At 39.6% G+C, this 20,842-nt stretch overlaps 1 long non-coding RNA gene across 1 annotated transcript; it reads right to left on the minus strand.

Moving 5' to 3' along the window:
- Positions 1-351: 351 nt before the first annotated feature.
- On the minus strand, positions 352-18,352 carry LOC111272394 (uncharacterized). Its single transcript, XR_002687498.1, has 3 exons — positions 17,974-18,352; positions 969-1,278; positions 352-711 (listed from the first exon to the last, which is right to left on the minus strand). It is a non-coding gene; the product is annotated as an uncharacterized LOC111272394 (long non-coding RNA).
- Between the last annotated feature and the right edge of the window lie 2,490 nt (positions 18,353-20,842).

Below are 20,842 nucleotides of genomic sequence, written 5' to 3' on the forward strand. Positions count from 1 at the left end.
CTATTCAAATAAATTTACGCTATCTTAGGCCAGCTAGACATACGAACATTTTGAGATACTGGTCCCTGAAGCGCGGCTAGCACCCTGATGCTTATTGGGCCAGTAGTCTCAGATCATGACTCCGACAACTCCAAGCTCCCCATAGATCCGCTGCAAGGCGGACCGTTATCGAAAAGGTATATCATTCGCGGGGTAAATTCTCATATATAGGCTCCTATGCATGCCTGTTTTTTTATACAGTATATTTTTAAAACAACATAAAGCCAAAAAATGAAACACTATGTCATATCGGCGAATATAAGAGACAGACTAAATATCAATAGAGCAATATGTCAAATGTATTTATTTGTTTTTATCATTATTATTATTATTCCTACTTTTGCCCAGCGTATTCAACAAACTTCATAAATTATAGATGAGTATGTTGTAGAAACACGCTTCAAGAATTTCCAGCAAAAATAACGTTATATAATCTATAGCACATCTAGAATCTTGGTAAAGGATTAATTACAGTTCTATAAAAATGCGAGCGATTTTTTATTAAGACAGTGCGTGACGGCAGACGTAGATCTCGAAAGGTTTTCTCGAAGGACAGTCTTGACATGACAGATACGAGGGTAGACAAACGTAGAAGGCCACTTTTAGTTCACCTCGAATAGATCCGTCCATATATAGTCAGTGTGTAATTTTACGACGCTGAGCTATAATTTACTGAAAAAAAGATATGTCAACATGTATCAATAGAAAAAAGCTACATACAAATGGCAAATCGATATTACAATTGTGTGCTAAATTTTGTCGCGTACCATTGGACCGTTCTGGGCGGTAAATCCAATTTCAACGGTAACAGCACAGATTACAGTGAGCAGATCGTTCACTCAACATAAAATGCAATGCCTTTTTTGATGGTACAAGTTATTGGAAAATAGCGAAAATATGTGACTCTTCTTTTTATGGTTAGAACTTACTTTCGTTAAAAACACTGGCTGTAACTGATAGGACAGCAAATCTTTTGCCAGTGGACATCCCTGGCGAACGATGCGCGTGTGCGTCAACTCTGATTGCAAGGGCATTATTTACGAGGGCAAACAGTGACGCCGCGAAAAATCCAGCCATGAATAGCGTGCAAAAACTCAACTGCGGCACAACTGTAAGGCTCTCAGAAAACGACAACAGCACTGTCTATTCTGTGAGGTCGCAAGCTATGCCCGCGGGAACTACCTCACTTTAGCCAAGCGGACATGCGATCGACCCTTACGGCACGATCGAAAGGTCACCCTGAAACGACATAATCAAAAAGAGGTGATCGCCGAAACTAGCTATAGACTTGGTGCATTCTTGTGTTGATCTTCGTTACGAGTAATAACTGAAATTAAGTGGTAAGGATATTGCGCAGATACTTTTAAATAGCTAGGAGATAAGTGGATAGCGGAAGATAACAATACGCATGAACCTGCATCCCGTAAAAATATTTGTTAGGATTAATATTTTAGCTAAACAAAATAGAACCAGTGTTGCATTTTACGGTTTTATGTAATTTTTCGATAAATATTAGCTATTTATATTACTCTGGATGAGCTCGGCCTAGGTCAAGGTAAGTTGCTTTTGCACGACTTCAAGTTGGACGTCATCGTCATTCCTAGTCGTAATCGAGAACAGAGCTAGCTTTAGTTTTTATCAGATATCATACTTACGGTATCAATATCTCTCTTACACTGATATGATACGATACGGTACCAGTATATATAAGGTAATCCACCATCGCATGTTTCTATATTAATACCGAGCAGAAAGTTCTTTTCTGGTCCCTGCTGGTAAGAACATAGCAAATATGCTCACTGTTGGGTTTTTTGCCACCACTATAGGTCTTTCTCGGCAAAAAAGGAGCACAACTAGCTAAGCGTATAGATAATTTATGCCCATGAGTAACATAATCCCGATTGAGATAATCATAATTATTATAAATCAACTATTTTATATCGATTTACTTAAATGTATTTGTACTTTTGATCCATTGGAAAAAGGACTGGTAAGAACATTGAAACGACTTATTATTAGCATAGAGATTTTTTCTATGATATTTAGCGGCAGAACGCAGGAGTGACGTTCGCTCGAAGGACTCCTTTGCCAGGAGAGGCTCAGATATGGTAGACTGAACAAGATTCTAGCGGTTTAAGAGCTGGACGTCCTTCGGTTGTTAGAAAAATAAAACTAATTAACTCCAGTCTATGAAAATAGTGTTAGACGCATTATATATGAGAGAAAAGCAACAATTTCCCTTTAGGGACGCAATACAGAACAGGCCGAGGTAATGGTCTGCGGACTGTCAAGAGGAATATCTTCACTGTGTAGCCATCGTCAAATGCTTGTAGTGTTCTTTGCCGTTCTTCGAGTACCGAAACGCATGGCACGTAGCTATTACGAACCAGTTCTGCGGGTCTGTCTACCTAACAGCGCACTGTTTGCCAGCTTTTTCTTCTACTTGGACCGCTACAGGGGGCTCGAGCTCGTTTGAAAAGTGACTATCAATTGCAATTTGTCTATGCACATAAAGTGTACTACGGAAATGGCCAAAAAAAGAATCCCACCAAACGACCGAATTCATAAGTCGCCGCAATAGACCCTATAGAACGACTAGTACATGCCTTAGTTAAAATTTGGTCGGACGAAATTCGAGTTGTATGAAAGACGAGGCCCCTCAATGCTAAAACCTTTGTTATGGCCTAATTTTGTGAGGCGTCGAAGAACTGCTTTGAGTGCCATGAAGATCCTATAGTGCTAATTGTGACTCCCATATGTAGAATCGTGTATGATACGTAACGAGCTAGTTAATGACCTATAAAATTGGAAAGCGTGGCTAATGAGATTACGAGTTACTCTGGTTAGGCTATTTCGGTGGCGTATTTCTCATCTACTGTATTCAACTGACTCTTGCCCGGCGATGACTGGGGCGGTAATGAAGCTGATACATATAGTTACCCAATCGTGAATCATGTCTTTGAGCCTGGGCATGAAAATGAAACATATAGTGAAACGTCATTTTTTCTTTAAATGTTCTTTAAAATTTATTCCAGCAAACGCAACGCGGTATGTACGCCCCAGAATTACAATCACGCTAAATCCGATTAGTATCGGACACAAGTTTTCAGCCTGCGGATAAGATTTCCTATTCAAATTGACAGTCATGTATAGATTTCCGGTGTTCATGTCTGTCATCTAATGCTATCTGATGTTGCATTCGAAATGGAGGAAGAGTATGTTGGAATACCTCTTTAAGTTAATGGAACCTCGACTTACACTTAATTCTATCGTATATTGGATTTTTTTTTTTTTTGGGAAAAGCGAATTTTTTTAACATGTACAAAATCTGTGTTAATTTTTCGCCGACATTGCCGAGCCGAAAAGCTGCCAGAACGTTTTCGACGGACATAGTTGCCTTTGGGTTAAAGAACGAATCGTGTCCTTGTCGTACGGCAAGCTTGTCCGCCTTTAGAACATGCACTACAACAGGCCGATACAGGACAATATCGAACACCACAAGACAGGCCCGCACAAGTGGCAATCGTGTTAGACAGAGACAGATGTAACCTTATGAGCCTTCCGCTCTAATTTATCGGTAGTTTTATTAATGTTACGCGTGATCACGTATATCTGCATTATGTCCATTTGGTCAACGTCTCCTGCGTAAAATTGTTGCTGGTGTTACATGTGCAGATAACGATAGTAACATCTTTATTAGTGGCGCTTCGTTGAAGGTAGCAGAAATAAAGATAACAGTAAACAGTGGAAGCAGTTCGATTGCCAAGATTTGTTTTCCTATATGTCCAACGGTTCACTGTAGAAACTCAGATAGAATAACCTGACCGTGAGAAGGACGACACTCACAGCTCATACACAAGAAGGAAGGTACGCCTCGTTCTCCAATGTCACAGGATTTAGCCAATATACAAGTAGTTTTGCTTCATACTATTCGTTTCCTACAACGTAATGATGAGGACGACGATCAAGAAAAGCTCTTGTAGTTTCCGTATAGGTGTACGTATCGCAAATATGACCTAGCTAGAACTGGAATATCTCATATTTGTGAAACACTATCTAGGTAGAAAGGGTCTGTTACGATTCTCCAGATGTGAAACGTCACGGCATCTCAGTTCAATACGATATTGAATATCTAACGACAGATCCTTCAGCTCACCTTGAAATTTCATCCTAAACGTGGCATATCTAAAAATATATACGTGCTTACCTTAGTAAGTTTAAAGTGTCAAATCAAAATAAGATTTAGATAGCAATCCTTCTCTCTGAGAAACAATTTTTCTGTCTCTCATTATTGGCCTTACTACGCCACACGTTCGCTGCTATTTCCGTTCTCTGTTCGTCTGATAGGCGGATTATAATGAACAGATCATAAATCTGCGATTGTGAGTGACGCCTTTTCATGCCAATTTTGTAAGTTACATTGGAAGAATAAAACCTGTCATAAAGCTGTAAAAGCTTCATGTAAATTAGTATGTAAATCGTGGAAGTCCACATGTCCAGCAGCAGCAGCAGCAGCAGCAGACCCTGCAGAGTTAAACGTTCCAAAACATTGTGCAAGACAAGCAAAACTGTGAAGGTTACGCACGAGAAATTGTGTGCGTCTCGGGCATAAACTTGTTCAGAATCCACACGAAAAAATAGAAAAATTTATTTACAAACAAACTTCAATGACAGACTATTACATTCAAGATATGTTTATCTATAAAGCTGACTTATTGTGTGTGTTAAACATATAGCGTTTAACATAGAATAGATTTTCGAACGATGGAACAATTGCAGATTAAGAACAAGTGCTTGCTAAAATTAGGATCACTTGAAATTTAAGCATGTTTGGAAATCAGTGAAGATATTATCTCTAGTGAAAACTTTTGCTGTGAACTATCAAAGCCACCGTGTACTTGCCGTTGCGGAGCTATGAGCTACGTATGCTAATTAATAATGCATTAAAATTGCAAATAATATGGATGGAAACGGAGGCTCTCGCCTGTCTGGATAGAGCAACTTCCATATGAACTGTCATAATTTTTTAAAGCGAGGACTGCGAAGTAATTTAGCGTTGTATCAGCTTACTTAAAATTACTTAAAGGGTGAGTAACTTATCCGCTATCGTTTGTTAGATCGTCAGCTCGTTCGGTGCCGGCCTTGCTAAGCAGGTCGGCTCTGCACCGGCTAAAATTGAGCCAATGTAAGGCTATGTATATACGCGTCTGGAATTTGATTTCAAGCCTTCGTCCTCACCAACTCCTCTAAGCGTATCGTCGTATAAATAAAGCTTCACCTTGTTCTAATCAGCTATAACAGAAATCAAGTTAAATGCCTCTGAACTGTGTGGTAACCTCGATCAACACACGTGTCTTCAAGAAGTACGCGAAGCCATCTTCATTTGATTCATGCTGTTCGATAAAAATCTTGAATTTCTGGCCTTTCGCTAGAACAAAAGGAGGAAAAGTTCAAGTTATTATTGTCAGCGATGCCGCACAACTTTTTTCCATTGGGAGCACCCGCGGAACTGAAGTGCATGTTACCATCTTATGAAAAGAGAGAAAAAAAAGATCTAAATGGAACGCGCAATCGACCGTTGTCAAGGGATCATCAACAAGCAGGTAACCATACGAATCATTGCAGGCGTAACCTTTCCGGACCTTGAACATCGTGGTGCCAGCAGCAGGGTGTTCCCCATCCCTCAACATTCTCGTTATTCGGCAATGCGCGTTTTCCTCTGCTTGTCCTCAGTGTTGCCGTCTTGAACTTCTTCAAGTCGTAGATATAATAGCAAATTCAGCAACTTGATCCTGTTGTCGTCAGGGGTCACCAGAAGTTCTACGAAGGAGCGACGGAAACATAAGCTTTTCGTTTCTATATAAGAGTTCACCAGAGCTCGTTCAGATCGTATTGTGTTGATAGAGAAATGGCGGCGCGTCAGCGTAGCGCCGCCATGAACGATAGCCCAACCTTGAATGCAGGACACACAAACTATGCGTGTCGAAACATTTGTGCTATGGCAGAAAGAAAAACGCTAGCGAACATCGTTGAGTATAAGACTAAGACGGGAAATATTATATAAGTCACTAGTAATATGTGATGCTATAATACGCCGCTAACTACGATATGCCATATTATATTTGGGCTTCTGATATTAGTAGAATTTATTGTATGCTATAATAGAACCTGGGATTTTTCCCGTGCGTATGAAATATATAGATCAGTAGTAAAAATTATTATACTGACAATTTTTAGATGCTATTCTATGAGTTGTAGAATAACATACCGAAGCTCACTAACAATATCGCGATCGATCGTATATTCACGCCGTTCTATTAAAGCTTTACTTTGCTTGTCTTTTTTTCCTTCAGGCGCGTCCCAGTGGCACATTAGGATGGCTTCCTGCCTCTTCCGAAGCTCCATAGGTAGTCGTCTCGAAACAATAGGTTAGACGTAGCTGAAGGAAGCGAAACGCTAGAAAATATCTAGATCATCTGCCGATTACGAAAACATTTTATTTCTGATAAATGTACGCATTACTTGCGCTCGGATGCGTACAAAGATAATCCTGTTATGTGGAACGCAATGTACAGCATACATATTCCGTATATATTATGTAATAAAAGCTATTGGCCATAATAGCTATCTCTCGCCGCATTGGCAAAGTTCAAGTTACCGATTGACGAGCCGCGAAAGTTTATAGGCCGCTTCATTCAATGCATAACAAAAAGAAGAAAGAAAAAAAAAAAAGAAGCAAATCTTCCGATATACCTTAGCTGTATTATCGAACGTATATTGGAGCACTGTGGATGCTTGCAGATTGCTATCTATGGACCGTTTTCGTTGATAGGCCATTTTTTTTTATTATTTTCTATTTCTTTGGGTAAATAGATGTCGGTATGAAGTGTCCGATAAACGGAACCCTAAACGTTTGCTAACTATCAAAATTATGCGAATTTTAGTTAGTGGAGTAGAAAAGGGAATAAGCATTTAGTCGTGGGGCTTCGAACAATGGTTGTTGAGTGTTGGGGTCGATGGGTTCGAGCCCATTGTTTATTGTTATAAAGCAATCACGCAGTGTCTACTGTCGATTTGTCTTGAAAACAAACAAAAATTGGTTTTTAATTAACGCTTCATCGAACTACATATATGCTCTCAGTCTAGGGCTAGGCATGTTTCATCAGTGTCAACTAAATCACTTGTAATCAAAAAACACAAATTGAAGCACACTATTCATTTTAGACAGTAAATGCTCTTTGCTGCCAAAAAGCAACATAGCGTACCTCTGTCTCTATAATACCTTATCGATTCAACCAGGCCAAAGGTAGGTCATTAATTTAAGTACGAAATCGTTGCACTATCTGCCATACAAACTTGGTGCGCTAATTAAGAGTACTATGTAAGCCGCACCATTTTTAATGAAATCTTCAATAATACAGCTCTCACAATCTCAAAAACAACGATAACTAAACGGTCTATTCAGCCGCTATAGGCTATCCAGATGAATCATCTATTTTTCTTAAGGCTTACAATTCTCTGGACGAGCCATATATTTATATAAAAGGATACCTATTCAATTCACATATAGTAATGATATTTACTACGATATAAAGCTAGGATATTGGTAATGATATAACGAGATAGATGCGAATATTAAATATGACTCAAGAGTGATTGCAACGACTTCACCGAACGCCAATGGCTAAAACGCTATTCGATGAGTCAGTTATCTGTTCATGCTAACCCGTATCCAGAACCAAATTTAGGAATAAGAAACTTACTTAAGGTCCATCAAGAAGACTTGTTTTGAAACTGTCTACACGACTGTGGAAATGGCGACGATGAAGAGTTGTGTGCATAAACTAGAGATCGTTATCACATGTAGTATAAACAATATAGCGTATTATACATTAATGAATAGTTTCTGTTCTTTTTTCTTCGACAATACTAGTAAATGTTTGAAAAAGACTCTACGAATAGGTATAGGTACACTACGAACCCTGCGCACGCAAACCACTAGTAAGAAGTGTATTGTAGACTGAAGTGAACGGCAATCGATGCCTCGATATATCTCTTACGCATGAAGGTCAAAAAGATAAAGGTTTCAACGTTGCCGAAGGACCCGTCAGTCTCAATAGATGAACAATGTTTTACCACAGACGTACGTAGGACACATTGTCGGAGCTTTAGCCAATTTGCATTGACACCTTGAACGAAGTGTAGTTAGGGGATAAATAGAGCCTATCTAGTAACTAATAACAGTAATGAATGATGCAATGCAAATCGATCTCATAGGCTAGCTATCTTCTAGCCAATCTACGTATAGAACAATCTGCATGGGATATGTTCATTACACGTTTAATAGCGTTATTAGAACCTTAAAGTACATCAATGATCATTTAGGACACGGTAAGTCGTAGACCATTCCTAAGCTGACTCTACTTTGCAAGCAAATGAAAATAACGCATATCTAATGAAAATGTATAGCGTTTCAGTCTGGGACTCCTATGCCTGACACAGTTGTCTCTGCGCGTTTATCTCTGTATGTAAATCGATTTCGTTCTGGACAAATTAATGCGTAGGCTGTGCTTGTTGTTTTAGCTACAACGAAGGCTCGACTATTGGTCATTAGGAAGATCTTATTCTTTAGTACGAGATAATCATACGCGTGTGTGGGGGGTGTATATGGTAATTGTTGTTCAACAATAGCTGCGCTTATTCATTGTTATGTCATCTGAATTAGTGTACGCCCAAACAGCGTACCCCTTGCAGGGGGTGAATGATAACAATGGATTAGGCGCTCAACATCTATTTGCGTGGCTGGATTTTTATTAGACAGAAGGTAAAGACAACTCGTTACACCAAAAGGAATAAAACTCATATACATTTATATAGGGTCTAATGTGATAATAAGCAATAACCCCGATTTCCAGAGAAGAGATACGTTACCTGGCGATTATGGCCGTGGCAACTGTGCGCAGTCGAGCAACGGTTTGTCTATTGCTCAACTGCAGCACTTCATGTAGATTAATTTGCTTGATATTGCTAGCTTGTTGCGAATAATTGTTAACAATATAACAGCAGTTCAACATGCAAAGGCTTTTGGTGGTAGGAAGAAATCGACCGCAACGACTGAGGTGATCCCACTATGTAGACCGCCCTTAGAGTCTGTCGCCAAACTCCAACACACGTTTTCTGACTTAACTCTGAAACAGGCAGTGATATCACAATCTTTAAACGATGACTTGTCCTACGACTAAATGGACGGCACAAAGAAAGCATCCAGACGATAAAAGTGAAAAAGCCCACTTTTGGCCGTTGACAGGCCATTCCTTTTCCAGTTCAGGAAAATGCTAAGAGCAAATAGCTGGAATCCGTCTAAGACGAGCTCAGGGCAGCGGTGCACGGTGAATCTGCTAAGGCAGCTGTTAAATACTCCTTCTTCCTGTTTAAACGCTGCTTGACGAACCAAAAACAGGGTCGCAGTAATAGTAGAATTGCCTGGAACCTTTGGCTGTTGGCAAGCTCGAACAGTGAAAGCTGTTAAAGGCCACCCTACTCTATCGGACACTGAACACTGGAGGCCCATAGCATCTCAGACAGTGTAGTCGTGCGACAGGCGTCGACTAGTTCAATTTGATGAAACCGCTCAGGCAGACTATGACACCAAATAAAGCAGGGGGTACCAGAGCAGACGTGTAAAAACCTATCCAGGCGAATTAAAGCCCTGCCTTTTCGTCTGCCCGGAAAGAAACGAAGAACACCGTTAAAACAGCGATACTATCATAAGCAACAGGTATAAGCGGCGCATCTGGTAATGACAGTGTATGCGTTCAATGTTGTGAGGTAATAGCACTATGAATTTTGTAATTATACAATTTCTTAGCCAACCCAAGCTTGAAAGATTCTTCAGCTCTGGTTGAGAATTGAGAGCTGTATGTATCTTTCCATTTAGAAACGTATTAATGTAGAGGTTTAGCAGGGTGAAATCGTGGACAAAAACTAAGCGTGATCTCAGGGATAGGATGCGGGCATCGTGCGCATAGTAGAACGAATATAGGGAGCTGGCTAACACGTATTCTTAAAAGAACAACACAGGTGGCTATATTGCAGCCAGGCACATACAATACACAAGAACTGGGCTGATCTTTTTTTTGTCTTCGACAAACAAATTTAATTGTACTAAAACATAACTGGGATTAACTCATACATACCATTAAGATGCATTTTTTAACAATGAAAACCTTGCTGCAATGCCAAACTTGTAACTGTTAAGTAAGCAAAAATTCTATGGCATCTCCAATGGCAAACAAAGGAACCATCGAGTCAAAATAAATATTATAAGTGAGACATGAGACAAGATATACTTGAAGGTAAAATACGATTACCTCGAGGCATATATAATGACGGATCTGAAGAATGGAAAATACTAACAGCAAGGTATCTACCAAGAATACGCAGACAATCCCTATACCGCGAACTGTGTTGACCAAGATATCTCGATCTCCAGCCTTTTTACACCGTTATTCACGCCGGACATACTCTTCATAAAGAAAAATACTCTTCATTAAAAAAAATGCATTCAGTTAACGTAGAGCCAATCGAACGTAGCCAATATAGTGTGCAACGTATGTTCAGCTTGCTGACTTGCTGGCGGCAAAATTAAGCCTTATAATGACGGTTGATGAGCTTGGCTGATACCGTTAGTTATTGTGCCTAACCCTCTAATTACCCACTCCTTATTCCGTTCCGAAAGGAAACCAAAAAACATAGCGACAGGCCTATCGTAAATGTTTGACAGCCAAAACCGCGTTGGAAGAACTAGGGTTTCGTGGAGCCGACTGGCTGCTGGCCGCTCTTTCGGGCTGAAGCTTGTGGGCGTTCGCATATCGTCTCGTGCTTTGGCCTCGGCCAAGGCCGTTGGCCTGTCTCTGTTTTCCCACAACTTACCCTTCGTTCTAAAAACCTTTTCGAGCTCCTTCAAATAATCCCCATCTAGGGGGCCCTAAAAAAACAGAAGCGCCTACGCAGCCTATGTGTAATATATCCTCGTACAGTGACAACATGCGATACGTATATACACAAGCGCCGCGATTGCAGAAACAACACAAAAGAACCTAACGTTCATGTAGAGGCGAGGAACCATGGAAAGTTTCTACTTCTACAGATTTGCACTTATCTTTCTTGTAAATTTTATGCAGTAAAAAAGCTTCGTCGTATAAGCAATGAATAACAGCGGGTTATTGCTACTATGAATATTGTGCAAAATGGCGGCGTTAAGTATTAAAAGACGTTAAAGGAATACAGTACCCTTTGTTTTCGCTAGGGACTTGCACAACCGCCTTCTAGCAGACCACAACAAGATTTATGCTATCAAAATGGATTAATATCGTACACAGATGCAATATAATCCGAAAAATATTCGTACAAGTTTCTAGTTCAATTTTTCCAGGGATTAACAAAGAAACGCTAATCAATAGTGTATTTCTAATTGGACACTTCAAGCTAGGACTAATTTCACAAAGTTCCGCTTTTTTTTTTTGTAGAAAATCATTTGATTCGGTATGTTGGATTTAGAAAAACATTGATTTCAACGAAGTTAGCTTGCCTGGAGAAGGCCGCATTGAATGATGTGTCGGTCTTCGAAACAAGTATATACATTTAGCAATGACGATTTGGCTGATGTGACTATTCTTCCCTTTAAATCGAGCATATCGAATCCATTGGCCTATGTACGATTTTTCTACAAGTGAATGAGGTTTCTTAAACAGGCCATAGTTTTTCAAAGTAGAAATAAATTAAATTAACTTCAATCTATTTTATTTCGCTCTTAACTCTTGGTTCGGACCTGTTCTGAAGGGGATGATTTCTTGAAAAATGATATATAAAGTAAAACAAGTCTCGACTGAAGCATTTCAAATAGACATATGTTGTTTTTTAGTATGTGCGTTAGGTACCACTATTAATGCCGTCATTATTATATTTTTTTAATGGTTTCTTGTTTATCTTGTAACATTCCCTAGATCTTGCTGAACTGACTCAGTTTGTATTATGTTTACAGTACAGCATCGTTAGCTATGTATCCGACGGGACCGATGTCTGCTCTATCAAATCGATAATTCACTTATGTAATGTACGAATGTAACATCGCAGTATAACGAACGGCTTTCGAAGAAGTTAAAAAAAATTTGTTTAAAATTACTCGTATTACATGTATCCATGCTTACAGATTTTTTTGACATGGGGACGTCTCCCGATGCTGAGCGGACGAGCGCCTGCGTCCATCTTTGTAAGACAAACTAAAATTTGAAACGTATGGTCGCTTCAAGATAAAGTAAGATTTCTTTCTCAGTAGTCTAGTAATCAGTGGAACTACGAATCTGTACAGACGATCGGCCATCAGGCTTTCAGGCCATGCTTCGTTGTTTGTTTTGACTTCAGATATTCTGGTAAACTGGCCTTAAAAAATATGATTTCTCGAAAAAATACGAAAAATCGATTTCTAAATTCCACTTTGGGAACCGGCTCAAACCATAGCAGCAACTATTCGACACTTGACCGATTCATCATTAAGAGCTCTTCTTAGCAATGCTCACTGTGTCGCCTAACAATATGAAGTCTGCTAGGATATTTGGATCGTAGCATCAACAGGTCATTCTATAAAAACGAAAACGTCTACTTTTATTATCTCAAATGTTTATAGTTACCAAACGCTAAAGGACAAGCTTAAAGAATTGTATGTTGCACCTGCGAATTTACTAGGATGACCAACATAATTAAGACATTTAGTGTTCCAATGAGTCAAAGATGGAGATCTGAGAAAAACTCAAACTTCGCTGCTTGAGCTTTCATACAAATGAGACTACGATCCTCTATCGCGTTCGAAATGTAGAAGTTCAAGTTTGCTCTCATCTTCGTTGCAAAGTTATAGCTTTTCAACTAAATTAACTTAATTATAACACCGTAATAAAATACAATAGGCTGACTCTTTGATTGGATCCCTGAAGTAAACAGTTACCCTTGTACTATTCTTATTGCTTATCAACAGTATGCCTACCCTGAAATGGAGTACTTCAAGGCGAGCGGGTCCGGATACCTTCCTATCGCGGAGCCCGGCCAAGCTGCTAGTATTTCTAAATTCACCTACAGATGACAGTCAACACAATCTTCAGAGTCTTTCAATCAAGGTCAGCTCGACGAGTAATCACGTAAATCTACGTTTCTATCGTTTGCTAGCACGCTCAAGGCCTCGAAACCAGTCTCCCCTTTTATATAATATGCATCAAGCGCTACGTGCGTTTTTGGCCCGGCTAAAATTTTTCCTGATCATTGCACAATCGTTTAGTCCGTGTTCCTGTACGCGCTTGAACATTATCACTCCGCGTTATATATCTATCATCAATCACCTGGCTTGGGATGAACTTCTCGTGTTCAAAATTCTAGGTGAACGTTCATTACTCAGAACGGCCAAGTGCAAAGTCCATGATAATGTCGTTCAGCATAGCCGCGATCGCCACCGACAGTCATCCTTCTAGCTACAGCCCTATACACATACAGATACATGTATTATAGATGCTTCTTGTAAATGTAAAATGGCTGACTGGAATAATTGAAGACGATTTGTTATTTTCTATTGTACCGTAGCTGAGTACAGCGCATGCACACAGCAGGCTGGCGGTGTTCTTACAGGGAAATGATGGATATCCATTGCGTGTAGCGCTTAGTCATGCCTCGAATGCTAACAATGCGATATTATGATAAACAATATGACGGAAGACAGACTATTATGGGTACATGGTACGCGTTGCAATGTCGTATGGCTATTTTCTTTGCGTGGCAAGATTTATTTACACACAACATTGTGTAGATGTGTGATTTACGATGCGAAATTTTTTATTATTATTATTATTATTATTGTATGTAAAACACTGTAATAAATGATAAAACACAGCGAAGAAAAATTGTCGAACGGGTTAAATTCAAACCATTGCCAGTCACAATAAGTCGCTAACGCGAATTAACAGAGAATAGTTCCATGATTGATTTAGTAACTATCCATACTCACTTTTCCATTTCGTATAGATGATAGTGTTTATTGTGGGAGTGGACTTTGTCTCTGTCGCACCGTTAATACAACGCTTAGGTGCTTAGAAAGATGTACGCTTCACGCCCCTGCAATGTACACGCCAGCCTAGGAAGTCTAGATAGGTAGGAATAGAAAAATATGTGCTCGACGAAACCCCTAACTCAAAGACGGAACGCAGCATTTTAGACGTACTTTGAAAAAATCGCTCTACCGGTTCAAATTTTAAACGGACGCCAAACCGAGACGCCTTGCTATTGTACTTAACAGAGCGACTAATCTCAGCCTGATTGTCTACTTTTTTTTTTTTTTTTTGGATATATTTAAAACGTTTTACAAACGACTTCATCATAGACCAGATTTTATATTAGCCAACTCACTCTCGAAATCATAAATGTCAGCATTAGGGAACGATCAAAAGAGCTGTTTTGTACGGCCACAATATGAGGCATTCATCATGAAGGTTATGCAGCAGGTTCTCTTGGCACTCTGCATAGAGAAGCAGTACGTTCACATAAGGGACAAATATAAATGGGTCAGGCCCCGAACATTGCGTGACTCCAAGCGTTGCTATAATAAATGGGCACTCAAGACCACATTATCAATGTGTACGCTTAGAAAGCAATTGTTCAAATAAGATGAACTGCTAACAAAGAGACACAAATTATAATAGGAAATTCTATTCAGATGTGTGGTGCGAGGTAGCACCGAATGTTTACCGCGCTTATCAAAAGATTCTCTACGTGACTGCTACTGCTCTAACATATAAATAAGGGCGTAACCTGGAAAATGATGGACCTCAACGGGGAAGAAGTACATTGCAGATGTAAATGAAAGAAAATACCGGCCTAACTGCCGCGTAAAAGTAGACCTTGTGCCTCAGCCTTGTTCATTATTAATATTATGATTGTAACGGCCATACATTATTTTTACCCTATTATAATATTATTAAAATAAAATAATAATGCTATATTTTATAAAAATACAATAGCAACCATTGTGGTTTATAATATGACTTTGATGAAACGATGCTGCCCATTCAGCTTCGAAATTTTATAGTCGAAGTAATAATAATAATAGTGACATACAAGTAAAGGAGGATACGCTTTGTTATAGCCACTATGGAGAAATACTTCGATATAACCTAGATAAACGCACTGAGGGCAAACATTAGTCATCTTCAGTCAGTAACGTAGATGTCTTTCTCGTTCGAACGGGCCGTGTAAACTTCGTCCCACATGTCCTGCAGGCGCCTGCCTTTTTCTGACCGACTCGCTAATCGGTCGCCAAAAGTGCCCGGCTTTATTTCTCTACTTTTTAGATCAGCTAGACTTTCGTCGGGCCGCCACGTGTTGAACGAGGTTTAGGCGACACTGCTGATTATCTACTCTAGCAGCTGCTAGGTACAAGCTGACATGTTCCGCTACGCATTGGGCTATAACCGGTCATAGGGCAGACGGAAAGAGATTCGGGACGCGAGTCGACCCACTGCTGTTTCAGCGAAGGACACGGTCAGACGACGCAGGGAGCGGGGTCTCGTCGACAGGTGGATAGATAAAAAGTAGTGAAGTAGATTTAGCTAGCTCTAGCCAATTCAACCAATCACGATAATCCAGGATGACTCATGGAAGCTAGTTCGGTATGGCAGATGTTGTTTCCGACGCTTGAATAAATCACTCAAGGTAAATAGGTACTTATACCTTAGTCTATTTACGAATAAGAGCGCTAAGTTTTGTTAGGTAAAAAGGCACGTCCTATAACCGATAAACGAGAACTTTTTTAACCTGTGGTAACAGCAAAAGTTGTTCGTGACTGTCGCTAAAAAGTGGGGAGTTAGAATAGATCGATTGCATTACAGTCACAACAAACAAGAGTGATTCCTCAAAAAAACGAGAAATTTTGCTCGAGTGCTATATAATTCTATATAGTTATCTGCTAATAATAACAACAATGATAATAATAGTAATGGGACATTTGCTTATATCTCTTTCTCTACGTTTTATTCACACCTACGAAAGTACTTTATAATGAATCATAGCCGAACCTTGATTATAAAAATGTTATACATTTCGAAAAAAAGTCGTCTTTAGCCTCCATTATGACCTAACTAGAATGTTTACGCATGATATTGCTTTCTCCTTAGGAAAGAAAACAAAAAGAAAATGACAATGGAAAAATCGCCTGTAACGAAGCTAATCAACCCTTATTATTACGCTAAAAACTGCTGCTATCGCGTACGTGGAGTTCAGCGCGAGTACAACACAATAGCCAAGAAACTGGTGAGTTCGAATAACGGCCTTTGAATGTATGACCGCATACAGGGCGCCTCTGACTTATACGTAAAACCAGGATTACTGAGGTAGCCTCCACTAAAACCCTTCGTCTCGTTTTCGTTGGCGACCTACCATATAGTTGAAGCAAGCCAACATTGCGTAACGCTAGCCATCCTCTCGCCAGAAAAATGGTTATCAAAATTAATTGATCATTTCCGCACGAACTACAACGATCGTAATTGCATTGTTATATAATTATATACTATTTGTTGATATATATATATATTCCATTTTTTAACCGCTCCAGACATAGTGGCACGGTATATTCGTGTGATCAGCACCATGGTACTGTGGCGGAGATTCTTGTAATTATAGTATGTATGTAGAATATAATATGTAGAATTAGTTGTGCTATTGTGGAAACGTGTTTGCGTCCTTATAAAACGATGTGTTAATACTATCTGCAGACATCTGTGCAACGTTCTTTCAATAACACTTGTCAATGGGACATTGTTTATAGCTATTCTAATTAGCTAACGGATTACGTTCGAATTTGCAATTTCAAACGCGAAACCGTGATTACATACAATCTGGGTCTTGCCGAAGAAATAAAACGCTCATTTCGAACTAATCCTGTATAATGTTGAAATTCTGTAGAATAGTAACGCTTGTTTTCATTCTGTTTCGATGGTGTGACGTCAACAGATGTGGAAACAATGCAACGAAACGTTCCAAAAAATGAACGATAATTTTCTTCCTAGGGTCACAAGCAACGTATTTTGTACAATTGGTTTTATTTTATTTTTTACTGCGGTCGCTGAGCAGTGGCTAAATTGTGTCTGCAAAAACGGTCAAGATTTTTTGGTACGTTCAATTTGTCAAATGCTAATTGTTCTTGCAGTGCTTATACGTGCGGCAGGCGAAGCTTTTCATCTCAGTCATGGAAATAACTCCACGATTCATTTGTACAAAACAATAGTTACTACATGCCCTCCCATAACTCACACGGAGCCAGAGATCGTTACGTAACCCTTACTCAATGGATGATTTGTTTTGCGATCCATAATGCTTTAGGGAAAGCATGGGTTTTATTTGACAGGAAGTCTTAGTTGTGCTAGCTTTTCCTTATGGATGATAACAAGTTATTTAGCTACATAGTGACCTTCGTTGCCTCTAGATTACAAACTAGTGACCCAATAGCATGTATTTTATGCTAAAATCATACTCATGTATTTGTCTAGTTTTAAACGCACGCTTGATAATTCGGCCATTCCGTAGGTGGATGCTACTGTTGCTTACGTTCAAATCTACGTAAAACCCCGAAAAATAGTTTAGTAGAAATATTCAACTATATTATTACTATAACTTCAATATTGAATTGGTACTGTGTCATACGATCTTCTTTACATAACTTTCCGCCTATCCTAGTTATATTTCTACCCTTTTTTTACAGTTTGTATTACAAGTATTAATCTATATAATACTATAATCCCTTTAGCCTATACGCTATTTATTTGACACTTCTTTGGTTGTTTAAGGATAAAGAATGAAGAACGAAAAACATTTTCATGTGATACTAGCATTTATAGCACTCACCGAGTCAATGTAGTCGTTGCGATCTTCATCCTGGGTAATCACAGGAGGCGATGTGGTATCGTATCGCCATTTAGCAAGAAGATGCTCTACTACCTATCAGACAGATCAGTGTCATACCTTCGTCGGACATATGTCCTTGCCATTTGGCTGCTCGTGAAATAATCAAAGCGACAAACGCCTATCCGTTAACTGCTGACCCTCCGAAGCACGTTCAATGGTAGCTGTCGCTTTACGACAACCTGTGACCACCGAAAGTGAGTTTGACGTAATAATTTTTTGCCAATGTTTTCTGCGTCTGCCCGTGCCAATAACATAACTCAATTGAGCATCTTGCTAGTACTGCGCGAGATAACATCTATGATGAGTTCCCTACTGAACTTCATTAACCTGTAAAGAGGTCCGCATGCAACAGTCAAAATCGCTAGATAAAGCAAACGTACGATTTATCATGGTTGGTTGTTACTGTTGCTTTTAATCACAATTAATTATTTTAGGGTAGTTTCTATAATTTCACCCCGATGCGTGTTTAACTGACAAACAAATACGTATTCTAGACGCTACAATGAGAACGAAATCGGCAATCATCTGTATCTGCGTTATTACCTTGACTATTGTCTTCGCAATTTACATCGGCTATCACGTTCTCACATTCGGCAGCACTTCTGTTTCCAAAGACAAGCTGATCAACAGTGTACTAGTGGTAGACTGATAATGACTTAAACTTAAGGAACACGCACAAATGCACAGAATTACGTAAAGCGAAGTCGTCATTCCAGGACGCTGTCCAAGCTCATCCCTTCGTTAAATCCTGCTCGCTCACAGAGCTCGAAGAAGAGGCTAATGTGGACCTCGTTTAACGTGCTATCGTCGCCACAACATCACTGCCCCGCGCCGCGAGTAATCATATCAACCGCCTGGAGAGTGCTGAGATTTTTAACGGCACGATTGATAAGGGTATTCCCTTGCTGACAGACTTACTGGTAAAAAAAACTTACGTTGAACTGAACCCGTTTAACAAGGATACGATTACGTACCGCGTCTGATGAGTATTAGTAGAATGGAATATGGAGAAAAAAAACTGGATATAGAAAATAAAGTCGAAGCGGAATGGCTATCCTCATATCTGGCAACTTGCCAACTGAGAGCACTGGTAGCAGCTACGACAACGTAAATATTAATGCCGAAATAGGTATGTAGGTCTGGGTTCTACTACTCAAAATGCACATCAGTAGAGGTAAGCGTGAGTTTAATAGAAGCTTGAAACTTTCATACTTATAGGATGTGAAAGACTAAGAATTATATTGAAAAGCGACATATCTTGCTCCTCTCAAAAGGGGACACGCTCCTCGCAACCATTGACGTTCGAAATGGAGCTAATCATACTAAATAAAATAGAAAATGCGAACGAAAGAGTACTAGCCAAAACGCTGTCTTCTATATAGTAGTCAAATGCTAGCGATAGGTCTTCATGTACAAGCAAAGCGAAAAGCATACGCCAAATAGAACATCGAAAAGAATTGACACAACCATATCCTACATTGTATCGGGCACGAGCTAAACTGCCTTCTGCAAATGTGGGAACCGGAAAGGCAGGTCAATTACGGAATGGGAGAGATCAGTGTGACACTCCACCGCCATGATTTATCGCGGAGGATACCGGAGTGCGATTGAGAAGTAGACAACTTATCAGGAGCGATGCCATGAAAATTCTAACGAGGCCAGCAAAAGTCTCAAAAAAAAAACTACGAGAGCCGAAATACAGTTATATAGTAAATATATGTAGTAACGTCGTAGTAAGAACGTGTGAATTGTTCGATGCGTACTGTGTGAAAGCTCCGACAGGATGGGGAGTTCTGCGACTTGCCAATGATATTCGCGATCCGGTACAAAGTATTTGTGATCCGTAACGGGATAGAGGCGTGGAGAAGAAACCTCAAGAGAACTGCACAAATAATTTAGAGATAGCAAGCGCCGTTCACTGCAAAACTGGAAGAATTAATGCCAAAGTTATAGAAAGGATTTAACATCCATGACGTAAACTATACGAAATTGAAGCCTTTCGAATAATAGGACTTTTCTTATTATTATTATTCCCATACGACTTAGTCCTGTTAGCGTACGCGTATTAGGAAGACATTGCTAGGTAAATGGGGCGCGGGCTGCAGCTGAAATCTAATCCTTCCGAAAATACGACTGCAGTTCCCTCAAGGGAAAACCTGGGGTCAGAGAAGGCTCTTCAAATTCAAAAGAAAACACTAGCAGAAAGGAAGCACGAATTCTAGACATTACGTTGAATGAAATTTGCAGCAGCTACAAAGCTCCAGAGCTGTGGACACGTAGGTAGTTTATGATATCTAGAGTACATTGAAGGGACGCAGCTGTACCCAGCCAGATATATGAAGACTTGGTAACAACAATGTCAAGAACTACCAGAATGGTGCTTGAAAGAGATGGGTTCTGGAACTGGCGGGAACTGACGTATGTGACGCTATATATATATATATATATATATATATATATATATATAGCGTCACATACGAATTTGTAGGCAATGAATTGGAATGGGGCACTTTTGAGAGGCTGGAGGCACAAGGCAAAATTGCATTCTTTGACAGAACACGTACAAAATCACGCATACATACAAGGGGATTCTGGTCTATACTAACAGCGATAAAAGTTCCTGGGTGTAGATCAATGTGGCACGAAAAAAACATGAAATGGGGCAAATTATACCAATTTGAAAGAAGGATACGGGCTCAGCTGTTCCCGAACGAAAGGTCACATCTAAACCACTACATCGCCATTGAACGAGAAGTGTCGAACCTGGCTGCAAGACATCGACAAAACAAAGTAAAAACTGTGGAAGAAT

Source organism: Varroa jacobsoni, unplaced genomic scaffold (genome assembly GCF_002532875.2).
Source record: "Varroa jacobsoni isolate VJ856 unplaced genomic scaffold, vjacob_1.0 contig02149, whole genome shotgun sequence".
In the NCBI taxonomy this organism is placed as follows: Eukaryota; Metazoa; Arthropoda; class Arachnida; order Mesostigmata; family Varroidae; genus Varroa; species Varroa jacobsoni.